Genomic DNA, 16,335 nt, shown 5'->3' with positions numbered 1-16,335 from the left:
AGTTTCTTTCTACAGCGAAAAGGTACGATTGTCGTGAAGCTTGACGACATTTTTAGAAATTCATAGAGTGATAAATTCGAGCAGGAAGACCTAACAATCGAAGACTGGTTCCGGCCAGCAGCGCAAGAAGACCTTTCCTGTCCTCGTCCGCAACCGCGTCCAGATCAACTTCCGGAATACCAGAGTAACTTGCATACAAAGACAGGGTTGTGTTTGGTCTACTGGTGTGTCGGTGGGAATGCACGATCGAAGCCACTTCGAGTTAGCTTTAAATTCACTTTACAACTTGATACCGTGATTCGAAAGTTTAGATGAAATTCAATGAAGAATTTTCCATTGAGCCCGCTTGCATGAATCACGTGTCGAGCAAACTATTATTATTGACTATAATTGCTTTGATTTTTCACGTTGACAAGTAATTTTATTGAAATTTTATCTAATATCAATTAATTAATAGCAAATAATTGAATCAATTATTTATTACGCGTTTGTTTAGACCAATTTGTTCGATGGAGTAAGTTTCAAATTTTAATACTTGATTACTTATATAAATATGATGGCTTGACAATTTTTCTTTTAAAATGAAGGCAATAACGATACTTACTATGATAAAATAAAAAAGAAATGGATAGAGTTTAATTTTTAAACCGAGATATAAATCTCATTTGTTTCCAATTAAGATTTATCTCAATATCAATATTATCTATCATCGTTAAATAAACTTTGATATTATCGCTCTAATAATCCCGAAAAAGTTTGAAACATTAATTCAACATTTTTTTCATCCATTCTTCATTTAAACTTATCCTCCTTTCGCTCTTCTCTAAACATTCTCTATTATAATTAAAACAGATTGTCCATCAAAAAAAAAAAAACCGTATAAAGCACCTCTTCAATCCCGTCCAAAACGAGAAAGACGAAACACGAGTTTTGAATAATCGATAAAAAAAGAAAAACCGGCAGCCTCGCGAAACAAGTTCATTTTTTTGAAAAAAAAATCGCAAAATTTAAAAATGAAAGAAAAGGATCAAAGTCACGCTTGGACCACGCTTGGTTCGTTAAAACAACGTTGAGCAAAGTTAGATGAACTTTTATCCCTCTGCCAGATTTCCCTCCATTTTCCACGGAATAATCGCCGCTCTTTCCGCAACTTTCCGCGCGCGTCTTCATCCCTCGAGGTGATTTCGTTTCCCTCGAAATCTGAATGTTACGCGAGCGATCCGATTAATCAGGATAGAAACGTTTTACGCGCGTTCTACGGAGAAGAAGAGAAGAAGAAGAAGAAGAGGAGGAGGAGGAGGAGAAGGAAGAAGAAAAAACGGAGAAGGAAGAGGAGGAGGAGGAGGAGGATCCGAAATATAGGGATTTGCAAAGCGGTTGGCGGAAGTCCAAATGCCGGCACGGATGCACGCCGGTGGCCATCGAGAGCAAATCTTCCTCCCTTGAGACGAAGATCGTCGTAATCACCGATTTCCCTTGTGCAGAGGAATATTCAATTTAAAGGACGCGATTTCAAGTGGCGACGATCCCTGTCTTCGTTTGCTTGACCGTGTTTCCATTGTTCCTTCAAAAGGACGATGTCGAATGGAAGAATTTAATGAGATTCAAGTATTTAGCGTGTAATACACTATTTAATATTTAATTATATTCAATTGTCGAACTTCGAAAAGAAATTTTATATGACAATCTACGTGTAGTATTACATTACTCTCACGTGTCGGAATTGAATTTTTCTGAAATCTTTTCTTTTATATGGAAAAGTGGAGAGTGAGAAGTTGAGATTTTTTTTTCTTTAAATTTTATAGATTCTTTTGTAATTTGTGTAATATAGCGTTATTATTTTCAATATTTATAATTAATTATACGTAATAATTAAATACGGATAATGGATATATTCTATACATGTATAAGTATTATTGAATTTATCGCTATGAATATATTTGAAAATAACGATACACCATATGCATCAAAGCGATTTTTCCAAATTTTAAATGTAAAAGATGAAAGAAAATTCTTTGCATATTCGATTTTTTCTTTTATATCTAATACAAGTGTTGTCATATTCAATTTCTCTGCATTTCTCGTTGTTTTACAACTATTTTTTTCTTTTTTGCACTTATATCGACAATCAATATCCACCATTTTTCAATACGAATGTGTTGAAAATTTTCATCTCATTGAGTCTCGTGGAATCTCGTTATCATCTCCAAGGGATAAAATCTTAAATCAAGCGCGACTTAAAGTACGCGTTTCTTAATTTAAGCTTTCACCACATAATGCGGCTAATTCCGGCCGGACTTTTTACGCCAAAGTACCTCAATAATTTACCCAAACCTCGACAAAATGGAGCTGAATCCACGCTGATGCAGGCCCGCCTCATTAAGAATTTAAACCAACTTCCTTTATCTCAACCCATGAAAATTAGTCCGATTTCTTCAACTTGAAACTGCTGCCTCGTGAAATTTCGTGGAACTAAGCTAATCGGATTGCTGTTCGATTTTGGCTTACGCATTATCGTGAAAATGGCGATTACAGGAAGTCGTGGAACACGACTCGATAGAAATTCGAAAGAATATATATTTTTTTCCTTCCAAATAAATGTTTCATGGAAGATTTGGATTATTTTGAATAAAATTGGAATTATTTTCATTTTTTATGGAAAATTTGATGGACGAGATTTTCATTATTCTTCTTATTTAATTATGCTCTAATATTGCAATACTGTATATCTTATCATATTGTATATTTATTATTCATTATTATGAAATATTATTTATTTATTTTTTTCCTTTGTAAGGATATTTCGCAGATTCAATTAGTTGAAAATATTTTTATGGAAAATTTTATTTATCTATATATATTGGATTTTCATTACTTTTTTTTCCATTCAATTATTGTACTACTGTAGTGTTCTGTTATTGACTGTAATATGAATTCCCTTGTAAATGATGCATTCCAGATTAATTTAGTTTGGAATTATTCTTATGGAAAGTTTTATCGATAGGATTTTTATCAATCTTTTTTTTTTATTTAATTAATCTGCTAATGCAATATTTTATTATTGATTGTACGACATGGATTTTTATTTATTTTACTATATTACAATATTCTGATTCTAATATGAATGAATTGGTTTGGAAATACGAATGAGATATAGATTTAATTACTTTAAAAGTGAATTACAATTTTGGAAAAGATTTAAAGACTCGTTAGTTTTGTTAAATTTGTTAATTTTTGTATACATAAAGAACTATTTGTTGCATATAACTGAAATTTCATACAATATTTATGTATATTATTCAAAGTAACAAATAAACAATAAGAAAGAAAAACAAATTACTTGAAATAGTAAAAACTAAATTTACTAGAGAGATATATTTCGAATATATTATTATTTAAAATAAAATTATTGCTAATCGATTCTAACAATTCTTTATTTCTCTCATTTCTAATTCTCCTATAAAAATCATGGACAATATAAGAAAATTCCTTCGAATATATGAAAAATGTTACAAGAACGTTGGTAAATATAAGAGATATCAATTCTGAAAAAAGTACTCGAAGAATATTTAACATTCGGAGGAAGTAAAACGATATTTAAAAATAATCCAAATAGTTGTACTACATGCGAAACTACGATGAGATCGCGTGTTAAAGATGTCATAATCGACTTTAAATCGACGTGAAGTGGCAACTTGATTTACATAATTCCCTGTGACGCGGGATTTTTCCACATCTGGTACATTCTCGACATTGAATAATTGTGTATTCGTGTGAGTACTTGACTCGTGCTTGATAGTCCTGATTTTCAAATCCATATTGCGTTTCGTGACATGAGGGATTAAAATAAAATAAAAATTGTTCTTTTATATTTTGATGAACTACAGTGAAAAAATTCGAAAGAAATTTTTATCGAGAGAAAAGAATAGAAAATTAATATTAAAATTAAATTTTAGGAGAAATATTTCAGGATTTAACAACGATAAGAATTTTTCAAATTATTATTTGGTTAACTTAAAATAGATTTCGTTAATTTTTTGATATTCAGAGAATTAATCTCTCAATTATATCGCACACACAGATTTTCTCACAATATTTAATTTATTATGTGTATAATTAATTTTATTTTACATATTACAACTTATTAATATATAGAATTAAAATATCTTCTAAATTAACGATTTTTTATCATAAATGATTTAAAATAAATTTTTTTATGTAAGAAACAACATAACAAATTATTTAAAACACTGCAATTTCAATTTTCTTAAAAGGAAAACTTTTCTTTTTTTTCCAGCCATAGAAATGAAAAGAAAAAAGAAGAAATTAATAAGATATAATCATTCGTACTAATTATTCAACCGTTATCTTTTTCATGATTATTTTCTCTTTAACGTAGGGATTCGATTCGTCTGAGCTTTTAATCCAACTTGAACAGCCTCGGCCTGGTATCAAAGAGATTACTGCAAAGAAGTGACAGTAACGAATCAAAGGGTATCGCTTCGGGGTATCGTATAATCCCGGAAGTAAAGCGAGTCGATCCTTTGCTTAACGTTTTCCTGTCTGTCTCGTCGTACAAGGAAACCGGAAAAATAGAAAAAACTACCAGTTTTTTTATTTGAGTTCTGTCGATCATTCCTATTTTAAACTTTTGCTACCGATATTTCGAAATTTAATCCGCAAAGTGTACAGAGAGATTTAATTTTAAATTTTTACAAGATTGGGAAAACTAGAAATAAATATCATGTAGATAAATAATAAATAGTGAAAGTAAATTTTTCTTTAAATAATTAATAATTACGTAAAAAATAGGATTAAAAAAAAAAGTAGAACTATACAAAAAGTTATAAAACCAAACTTTTCGCAAACTGATTGAAACCGAATTTTCATCCATATGTAAAAAAAAAGAAAAAAAAAAAAGAAAAAACGCAATATTTCCAATTGTCCAAATGATCCGTAGCCAATTCCAATTTTTCCTTCCAATTTTCGAAACCCATTCTCTCCTTTGAAACTTTTGTTACACAAGACAAGCAACACAACTACGGGATACAATTTCTCCCTGCGCAAGCTGTATAACAAAATAGAACTAGAGTAACTAGGCACTAGATAGGGGAATAAAAAAGACCCGCACGCCCTCTGTTCGCGAAACAAGCGAACCGATCGTTGCGAGTTTCATTAACCTCTCTATAGAACAGAAACGAATGGATCACGCGATACTGTGCCACCGTGCATGGATACATCGTAGCAGTTGGGCAATAATTTGTGCCAAGGCACGGAGGATTTCCGTCGAATCGAACCCTACGATGCAAACGAGTCTGATCGAGTTTCTCTCCCGATTCGATGTATTCGAATCCGTATCGAATCCGTATCGAGCACAGTTGTGATCGCGAGACGCGCGACATTAATGCAATCGATAGCGGAGTGGTGTATTGCAGCGGCAAACCGAATCGTATAGCCGTGGATTACGACGATCAATTTACCATTTAATCAAGAGAAGTTGATACAACGACGGTTTGATCGCGTATTCGTTCGTCGATACGAGATAAACTCATTATTTATTAGACGCCGTTGATTTATCCGGCAAATGGTAAACTGGCCGACAATGGCGTTTCCAGGATTAGATTGTGATTGTTCCTTCCACGGTGTACCGTTTTGAAGCATCGTTCGATTTGTTATCATAAGTAACGAGTATCAGGAATAAGTAATAATAAATATTTCATAATTAAATATATTTACAGAGAATATATTATTTAACTAGAATATCGTAATAGATGTATTGACAATCATGATGAAAATTATAACCTATGTTAATAGATCCGCCTAGCAGATTGGAAATTGGAAGAATTTTGCAAAAGGACAAAGGTAAAATTGAAGAAAATGAATATGGAAGAGAAATAATCGTATAAGCTAGAGTTTTTATTATTACACGAAGTAGGAAGTAAAAATAAAGAAATAAGTTTGATCACCAATTATTATTCCGAATTAATTAGTATTATTCCGAAGAAATCCTCGAAGAATCTGCTAGAAACTATACGAAATGCAAATGTCGTTTCCAATAAAAGCAAAAATCAATGAGCAATGTACAGATATAAGAAGAGTTTTTCAGGGCAATTGTATTTTATTCCATCCTTTTCTTTTCATTCTTTATATTACACATGGGACGTTCTTTATCAGCAGGAAGCTCGTTGCATTAAGCAGATTCGTAATTTTTCACGAGCAGTCGCTGTGCGTGAAAAAAAGCCTCGCGGCTGGTATTATGCAAATGACCAAAGTATGGGACGAGCCATTAAAACCAGGATGACGAATGACGCCGAGTGGCACCTGTGCTTCACTTCTTTCGGTATAATGATGGGTATCCAATGCAAAAATAGATCAAAACCCAAGGTATCCTCCGAGGAATAATTTCAAAGATACCTTTCACGTGTCTGATGATCATGAACCCTTAATTAAGGTATTAAAGCCATGAATTTATTTATGGCATGAACCATAAGATAACGCGATAATTTCGTGTCTCCGTCTTCAATTATTACACCGTGGATCAAAATTTGCACCGATCATTATCGTATTACGTCTTTCTTAAAATTTATAATTTTACTTGGCCCTTGTCACGAAACATCTTATTCGCTCGAGGAAATTTTGCGCGATAATTATATGCATCGTCGTAATTTTACTCGATATTTTACGGTTTCTATCGATTTCAGTTTCTTTTTAAATCGTTATTATTTTTTAACAATGAAAATGAAAAATTTTTAGACGTTGATGATTTATTTCGTGATATTTTTGTTACAAATATGTTCTTCTCGTTATTTGCACAATTAATTGCAAATTTTCGATATTGGTTATCTTATTTCACGATGATAAAATTATCCTCCTTCTCACGTTATTTGTATAACCAAGCGAAGTTTGCTTTCATATCTATTATGTGATAAGAAATGAACACTCAAAATCTATTTTGATTCCTCCAACTAGTCATCTATATTATCTTTTGCCAGAACGTTTTAGGAAGGACAACATTCGAGGCAGGTAGAATAATTAGGTAAAATAACAGGATGAAGTATCCTTTATACGATTCTGATAATTAATTTAAGTAATTACTTAATGCCTATTATCCTTTTACATACGTAGATGATCTCGTCGTTTTATCAATCCTATCCAAGATATATTCAAAATTCTTTCTTCCCTTTCTTAGAAATATAAAACAAAATTGTTTCATTTAAAATCTAATTTAAAAATTCACGCGTCTGATTAATCCTTGCCTGGAATATTTGAACACGTTAAAACTTAATTTCCAGAGAACGAACTTTTCATATTAATATTAAACAGAAAACGTATTAAACTCTAAACAACCTGATTGCAAAAATGTTTAAAAATTATATTTTTCAACACCTATATTGCTCGTCGTTACTATATATATATATTTATCGTTTAGAAATTCGACAAATTACAAACACTCAAACTTGGATAAATATCTCAAATTTTTCCAAGAAACAAAGCTTCCAAAAAAAAAGAAAAGTCCTCTACGTTGTATCCAAACAATTACAAGGAACGAAAGACACTCGAATCCCTCGCTTCGACCAAAGAAGTTCCCGCATCGAATTAAAAGCACCGGACGCAATCTGCGATGGACGTCTCATCACCGGCATTACCCGTAATTACCGATAATTTCCCCGTGGTGTAAGCGCACACTTGACCAGCCGAGGGTGGTGTGGGGCGTCGTTTTGACACGGGTATTCGCACGTTCGTCGCGCTTCGAACAGGGCTGCAATAGATGCACCGACATCGAGTGCATGTCCGGCCCAGCGGAGTACACCGACCGCCACTTCCTAAAGCGCTTACTTCGCGCGCGCGGTGAATTCGATTTCGATTTCGCGTTTCCTATTCCTGTGCAGCTTTGTTTCCTTTTCCATCGGGTGGTGGGAGGACCCAAGTATCTGTGAACTCGGCTCGGCTCGTTTCGTTCCCGGGCGAGAAATGGGCGAATCGAATATTGTTTGGACGAGGGAAGGGGGAGAGAAGGGATTCGGAAAAGTAGTTTGTTTCTTTTTTTCTTTTTTTGTGAAATATCTTGGTTAAAAATATCGGTTTTCTAAAATTTAGAAGAGCAAAATTCGTTGCGCTCTTGATGATTTATTTGAATTTACGAATTCGTTTGAGTTTATCTGCATTGTATTGGAAATTGTTCTAGGAATCTATTTTCTAAAAATATTGGAAAAAGATATTGGTAGTAAATGTTGTTCAGATGAAAGGGATATCTCTGGCATATGCTGTAATAGTAAAGTCAGAAGAATTTAGACGTATCTAATCAATCAAAATTATCATGTATAAGAAAAGATAATTGAATAATACTTTAAAATCATCGTCTTAAATTAAAGTCCAATATATCCAATATACCCGAGCATTCCATTCTCAAAGAATGGAAGCAAAATAGTCGAAACTCGAGTGATTGGTCAAGCCAGAAACTGTCGCTAAGAGTTCAAGTGTTCCTAATTTCAATAACACTTATCGATTGGAACTTCCATAGTTGGAATTAAGAACAGCTTCAACTCTGGGACAGAACTTCGCGACGTCTCTATACGTTCGTTAACGGGCTTTAATTAAATTCCAAGTGACGTGTCCAGTCGTCGGTTGCCATTTTGATCGATGTAACCCTCACAATTTTCTCATTTCGATAGAAATCGTACTCCTCGCTATTAGCCTCGATGCTGTTAAGATATGATCTCAAAGTTACGAATATCTTTCAAACATTTTAATAAAACCGTGATCTTTAATCCTGTATGCATCTCGATTACAATTACAAAATCAATATATTCCTTTATTGATTTCAAGATATTCGGGCAAAGATTAAATTGGCCTATAAACTGGCGCATAAGAGTATTTACGATTTATGGGATGCTTAATAATGCAGAAGCAGGTTGAAGCGGGTTGCAGATGTTGCGAGAGGGATTATGTAGATATAAAGGGATGCGCCCGCTAAGTCTGTGGTTCAGGTTTTCACGTAAGTGTCGTCGGTCTTCGTTAGTATTATGTGCTCGATCAAAGGATAATGGACGTCGTTTAGAGCTACAAATTGGAGATTCACCTCGTCATGGTTTTGTATTACATCTTGTAATGTATTACGAGTTGGTTCGAAGTTGGTTGGGAAAGCGAACAAAGATTTAAACCAGATTTAATCCTTTCGTGGCCAATCAATAGATTCTCCGTCTACGGTTGTTGTAAATTCATTTAATAATAAAATATTGGAAAGTTATTTGAATATTATATAAAATTTGTTCCACGTTACTTTTATTGTGAATTTATAAAAATACTACAAAAGTACTAGATTCGATACGTCGAATTAACCCGGCACTAATTATCGATGGTTATTCTACTATTCTATTAATTCCCTGTAAAGTTGGGCAAGAGGAGAAATCCCGGCGAATGGAAGCTTTAAAGCGAATTCCATCAGTTTCGACTTCCTCCGCGCCCCCATTTCCTCGACACGAGTCCCGCTGGTTTCCGGGTACGATCACCACGAAATAGCGGTCGCTTGTAAAGGGGTTAACAAGCGCACGCGTCGAAATAAGAGGGGAAAAGTCCAAGCCCGGCGTAGACAAGCCACGGCGGAACGCTGTTTTTCACGTGGATTGTAAACTACCCTTCTAAACGTGCCACCCTTTATCATTGAATTCACGGCGGAAAATGAGAATGGTGGTATTGTTCCACCATTCTGAAACGCTCGCGCCATTTTCATTTGAAGCAATTTGTTAGCCGAACGCGAGATTTCATCGTTAGAACGACCCGTGTCGCGTAGATTTTAAGTATTTCGGTTGAATGTTCGTGAAATTCATTGGATGTAATTGGTTTTTCGTTTTTTTTTTTTTTTTTCGTTTTTGTCGATAGTTTTATTTCATAATGCGCGTAAGTTTCTGCGTTAATTGCTTTAAAAGTATATAGATAGATTTTCTTCTATTCCATAAATATTTCATAATAGAACGAGATAAATAATGTTTCGTTAAGTATAACAATTTTCTTTATATAAAATTGTATATAAATATGAACATTTTATTACTTTAAATTTATTATCATGTTTTTCATTTCAGAATTATACACAGTAAAGAAGAAAAGTGAGGTTAAGTGTAATGACGATGACATCCATATGTAATAATTGATAAATATAAATCGTATTTAAAACAATAAGTTTCCTATATATTTTACTCATTAAATTTATTATTATGTTTCAGAATTATACGACAGTAATGCAGAAAAGTGAGGTTAGGTATAATGATGACGACATCCATATCTGCTACACATTATCATACGACGTATTATGTCATCGTTAAATAGATAAATGACACGTTCGATCCGCGTATGATAAATATAAATCGTATTTAAAACAATAAATTTCCTATATATTTTATTCAGAATTATACGACAGTAATGCAGAAAAATGAGGTTAAGTGTAATGACGACGACATCCATATCTATGATCGTACGACGTATTATGTCATCATTAAATAAATAAATGACACGTTCTATCCGTGTATAATAATTGACAAATATAAATCGTTTATTTAAAATAAATTTCCTATATATTTTACTCATTAAATTTATTATTACGTTTCAGAATTTTACGATAATGCAGAAAAGTGAGGTTAGGTTAATCGACGACATCTATATCCGCTACACATTATCGTATATAAATATAAATCGTTTATTTAAAACAAATTTCCTATATGTTTTATTCATTAAATTTATTATTACGTTTCAGAATTTTACAACAATAATGCAGAAAAGTGATACACATTATCGTACGACGTATTGTGTTACCATTAAATAGATAAATGACACGTTCCATCCATGTACGATAGTTGATAAATATAATATAAATATTTAAAACAATATATATGAAACGAATCGGTAACGATTTTATGTTAGATACGGTACAACGTGTTATAATAAGTAGCTACATCGAAAGAAAGATTCGCTATTTTTGAAATAATTACAATGTGCCATCCAATGTTCCCATTCAAAGCATCTCTCCTTTGCAACATCGCAGCTGAACAAGGATAATTCTACATCACCGACCACCACTTTTAATTCATATTCAAACATCTAGACTGCGAATGCATATTTTTATAGAAAATAGAAACGGGGACAACATAGAAATGGGTTTTCTCATTTAGAAATTTTTAAAAAATATATTTCATTTTGCATATTTCGCATATACACCATTTACTTATTCACCTAATTTGAAATTAGATCGTGCAACTACGTACAATATTCTTTCTTGCGTTGTTGCACACAATACGATTGTTATATTATGCACGTACGTATAACTGAAATGAAAAATGTACAATGCAAAGAAGCACATTCACACAGAATGTTTGAATATATTCGTTGAAATATTAATTGAAGCTACGTTATAAGCAGTTTAAGTCGGACAAAGCGAGGCAAAGATGGAATAAGCGACGTGACGAAGAATGGAGAATAATAATACGCCACAATTCGCATCTTTTCTAATCCCAAAACCAACAATCTTAATTCTCTCTTCGAAAAATCGTCATTTCTCAAAGCGATGAAAGATGGACCACCGTATTCTAATACCATGACGATTCTGCAATCTTCCCCGACCGGTTGGAACAGTTGAATCGTGTTTGGCTTGTTTCTTCGCTTTTATGCAAATGCGCCTCTGCCACTGGGCGAAGTATAGGAAGTATACTGGCACGTCGCGGAACGATGAACGGGACTTGGACGCGATTACTTTCAACGATATTTCTCTCTTTTCTTTTCTGTATATCGCGGAGACCGCGTTGCTTTATGGAGTGAAGAACGTTGTTCCCGCTTCGACACTTTTTTCCCTTGGAAAGATTAATCTTCCAGCCGCGACAGGTTCGATGCACGAAAATAACAGGGAAGAATGGTGGAAAAATCGAAGCTCTTGTTTAGAGACCAAGACCGTGAACCGTTCGTTCTGCGGTCGAACGATTGAATGGAACCGTTAAACCGATGGCAATAATGGTTTATTCTATGGAGAATTGCGGGGAAAAAGATGTGTAAGACATTGTCGAATTATTAATAAATTTGTTTATCGATGTTACGAAAATTGACTTAATTTTTGAATCGAATTAATTTCTATTTCTATCATCGTAAATATTCTTCTCCAAATTTTTATTTCGCATATTTTCATTTTCTTCAAACGATGTTATTGTTCTCGTTATTTACAACATGATCCTCTTCGTATAAACGAAAGAGTATTATGCTGATACCTGTTATATTTACCAAACAAATTATATAATCTCCCCTTCGCGCCGTCTCTTAATCTCGAAGGTTAACAATTCAACCATTCCGCTTCGAGAAATCTCGAAACTCTCCCGTTAATGATAATCAAACAATCGAACCGTACAAGAATAAGAAACCTTTTACAAACAAAATTTCATTCCCCCGTCAACGATTTATCCTCTCCTATTGTGTCCAATATATCATCATTATTATTATTATTATTACACGGAGAAAAAGGGAACAAGACACCAGCCGTTGAAAAACATCCATTGTGAGGATAAAAATACCCGTTAAAACCGATTAAAAAAATATTCAGCCATCGACGAAACGTCGATCGTCGCGTCTCATTTGTACCCGAGCTATCTCTCCCTCCAATTCTTTGCCCCATTCTTCTGCGTATCGCACCTTTCCGACCATCGATCACCGGAAGTCTCTCTTTTGCACGAGAAAGAGAGAAAGAGGAAAGACACCTACGTACCAATAATACGAATATATCCTTGTCAACGGCCTCGAAAAGGGATCCTCCGATCTCGCCACGATGGCAATGCTTTATGAAAAGAGCGTACAAAGGGAGGCGGGAACATGACCTCCTGCTTCTTTGCTTCCAGGCAACAACCCCCCTTGTTGAATCCGCGGTTATTGTTGTATCGTGACGGGGAAATTCATAAACGGAGGGTAGTATAGGGAGAATTGGAATACTCGTTTGTAATCTTCTGTCACTGGGGGGGAAGAATATCGTAATGTCCTCGTTCTTGTTAAGCAGGTTTAATGATAACGACTTTACGGTAATTTATTTTCGGTGTATATAATTATCGCGGAATTGAAGATGTTCTAACAACGAGTTTCGAAGTAATTCATGATCTTTGAACAATTGTATTTGCTTGAGATTGGAATTTCTTTTTCTTTTTTTTTTTTTCAAATTGAAATATAAATTTGTTTCGATTCGAAATATTTATACAGACGTTTAATTTCGTTATTTTACATCAAGTAAATTGAATTCAGAGTGGAGTTAATTCATGAGTACGGGTTATAATTCGTTATGAGTAACGAAATATTCGATTTTATTGAAGTTTGAAAAATATATATTTTCTATTCTATATGGAAATTTGATGATGGTGTGGCAAGATACACATTATTTCGTACTCCATTAATTTAAAAGTTAAAATTCCGAGTATCTTCGATTTATTTTTTGTGCATTTGTTTTTAAGGAGAAATTAATTAAAGGAAAAAATGCGAGGCGTTATGAAAATAACACGAATAAATAAATATTTGCCCTTTTTCCTTGTCTAATTATAATTCATCTTTCTTCATTACATCTGGATCAGGTTGCAACATTATAAGCACAGAAGATGTTGTTTTAATGGAAAATATAATTAAATGAAGCGGCCTATTATATTTACCTTGTTAGCCATCGTCTCGCTGCCGTGTTTCATTTTCTTTAGCTCTCATTATTTCATAGCATAAATTAGCCTGATTTATGGCAAAGTATCGTTCAGCCACGACAAATTAATTTCTCTTGGCAAAAATTTCCGCCAAAATTGTAGTAAGATAATTCAACGAATCAGCAGCTATTTAATATTGTGTATATAATTTAAGAACAAACAAAAAATATAATACAATGCAACGAGTAAATAAGTTTACGAGTATAAATTTATATTGTGATTAAAGGATTTATATTTTTGTTTATCGAGTGTACATTTTGCAAATTGAATAATTCTAAATATTTCACCAAATGTACTCCAACGTCACAAAGATTGGCAAAGAACGGATAATCATCATAATCTATCATTTAAAGTAATTTACTCGTACGAAATAAAGTTATTTTTATGCCACTCGTAAAAAACAGTAGAAAACTATTTTAAATAATTTAAAAGTTATCATCTCCGTATTTCATTACAGGCAAAATGTGTCCAACAAGAGTTTTTTTCGTAACTTCATAAACGTATGAAGTTTAATTTATTCTCCTCGCGTTAAAAAAAAAAAAAAGAAAAAAGAGCACGGGACCGTAACCACCGAATTTAAGAGTACAAACGGAGCAAACAATTTAAACGTTATTGGAAAAGTGCACATGAGTTTGCTCGCTCGTCTATCCACGGAAGAATTACTTCGTTCGAAACTTTTCGCCTCAAACTCGCTATCTGAAATGTAATACCCGCGACATCGAGTTGTCCAACGAGTATTGGAAGAACTCTCGTGCTTCTATCCTACTTACTTTTATGGAACTTTGACCAGCCGCAATCAGAATTCATTAGTTTGTCGAGTTAGGTTGCATCGCTCACCTGAAACAAAAGTTATTTTTTTTTTCATGTATCACTCGAGGCGTAATATTACGACAAGTTTTATGTACGTGCAAAAATAAGGTGAAGAAGTTTTGAGGAAACGATGACTTTTAAAGAAGTAAAGATATATCGTTGAAAGTTTCATACTATTTTTCTTTTGAATTATTATCTTTATTTTCTTATTGTCGTATCATGTTGAATTATTCCTTTTAATAGATGGTAGGATTATTTAATACTAATATTGTTAAATATTATTAATTATGATAATCTATTGACACGATGCAAATATAATGTTAAAATGTAATATAATATTTTAAAATTCAACTATATTTACGATGTCTCAAAATTATTCACATTGATTGAAAGTAACACGAAGTGAAAGTAAGAAACTGACCTACAATCGACTAAACATCCGTGCATTGGTCACAAAACGATTCATCGTTATCTTACATTGGCACTGGTCTCACGTCACGCGTTTCCAGGGGAAAAGTCAAGAATTTCTAATGCGATTTTATCTTATGAGACGAATAATCTACGAATAAATGTACAAGTAAGCACACTTATAAACAAGAAAAATATTAATTCAATTAATTTATCTGGAAGGAAAGAAAATCAGGAATATTTTTACGGGATTAAATTTTGATAATATTTAATTACAAAAAATTATATACGAATGAAATGAAATTTATATTTCCCCTATACCACAAAATTCAATATTATCGCGAGCAATAATTTCTCGAATAGCACGATGTACGAATATTAATAAGAATCATTGTCGATAATCCAAATTTTATATAAATAAAAAATTACACGTATTATTTACAACCTATAAATACGGTATTATCGAATTAACCATTCGTTTATCCAACCAGAGATTTGCTCCCATAGGTGTCGTTCAAATAATTTCCAATATATAATTTCCAATATATCGTTATAAATTCAGCAAACCGATAAGCTAATTCAATTAGAGAAAACAACTATATCTGGCATTAAATCGAAGTAATTAAATCCAACTGATTCTTTTTTTCAATTTTAATGAAATCGATCGATGCAAAAATTTGCTCGTGCAATATCGTACTTATCACAACGAATTGCGATTAATGAGGATCATTGGAAGAACATACGAGTGGATATCCGTCCGAAAATTCGGCTGACGTGCACGTAGAGAAGACACGCCTAGGATACATTCATGTGGACCAAATTTATGGACGATGTGCAGCAACTGAGGAATATTATGTCCGCCTAATGGCCGTTTTAACGATCTCACGGTTAAAGGAAAAGGAATTATTTATGCTGGACACGACTGTTTGCAAAAATTATCGACGAAATTTTATATATTGAAACACGATGTTTTGGATTATAAAATTCGAAAGAATTCATATTTGAATTGGAATTTTTTCGTTCAACATCGTAAATCTACTATTGAATTGATCGAAAAGTTGTTTTAAGTGTTTTAAAAAAATTATTTGTCGAATGGAATTTATTTTAACAGAGGAAAATTTTTTTATTAATAAATGGGAGATAGTTACTTTTGGAGTTTTTTTTTTTTTTTTTTGGAAAATGTTAAATTTAACGTGACATGAAAGACATTGCAAGAAGAAGGATCGTTAACTAACAGCTTTAATTTTAACACAAAGTTAGAATTTATCATTATAGAGATTTAACTAAAATATATTCCTTGCCAGGGTTTCCAGGTAGGACAAAGGAATATGAAACTATTTCATTATGTCTAATGAGAATTTCATGGATACGGGTCGAATATCGTAGAAAAGTGTAATATTATTCGTGGAAATATATA

At 32.9% G+C, this 16,335-nt stretch overlaps 1 protein-coding gene across 2 annotated transcripts in view; it reads right to left on the bottom strand.

Annotated features, from left to right (window-relative positions):
- LOC108004424 (furin-like protease 1) overlaps positions 1-16,335 on the bottom strand; it is a 260,763-nt gene that overhangs the window by 79,098 nt on the left and 165,330 nt on the right. The gene's annotated exons all lie outside the window — the stretch shown is intronic.

The sequence above is a fragment of the Apis cerana genome, linkage group LG14 (assembly GCF_029169275.1).
Source record: "Apis cerana isolate GH-2021 linkage group LG14, AcerK_1.0, whole genome shotgun sequence".
Classification (NCBI taxonomy): Eukaryota; Metazoa; Arthropoda; class Insecta; order Hymenoptera; family Apidae; genus Apis; species Apis cerana.
This window is presented reverse-complemented; position numbering and strand designations above follow the sequence as displayed.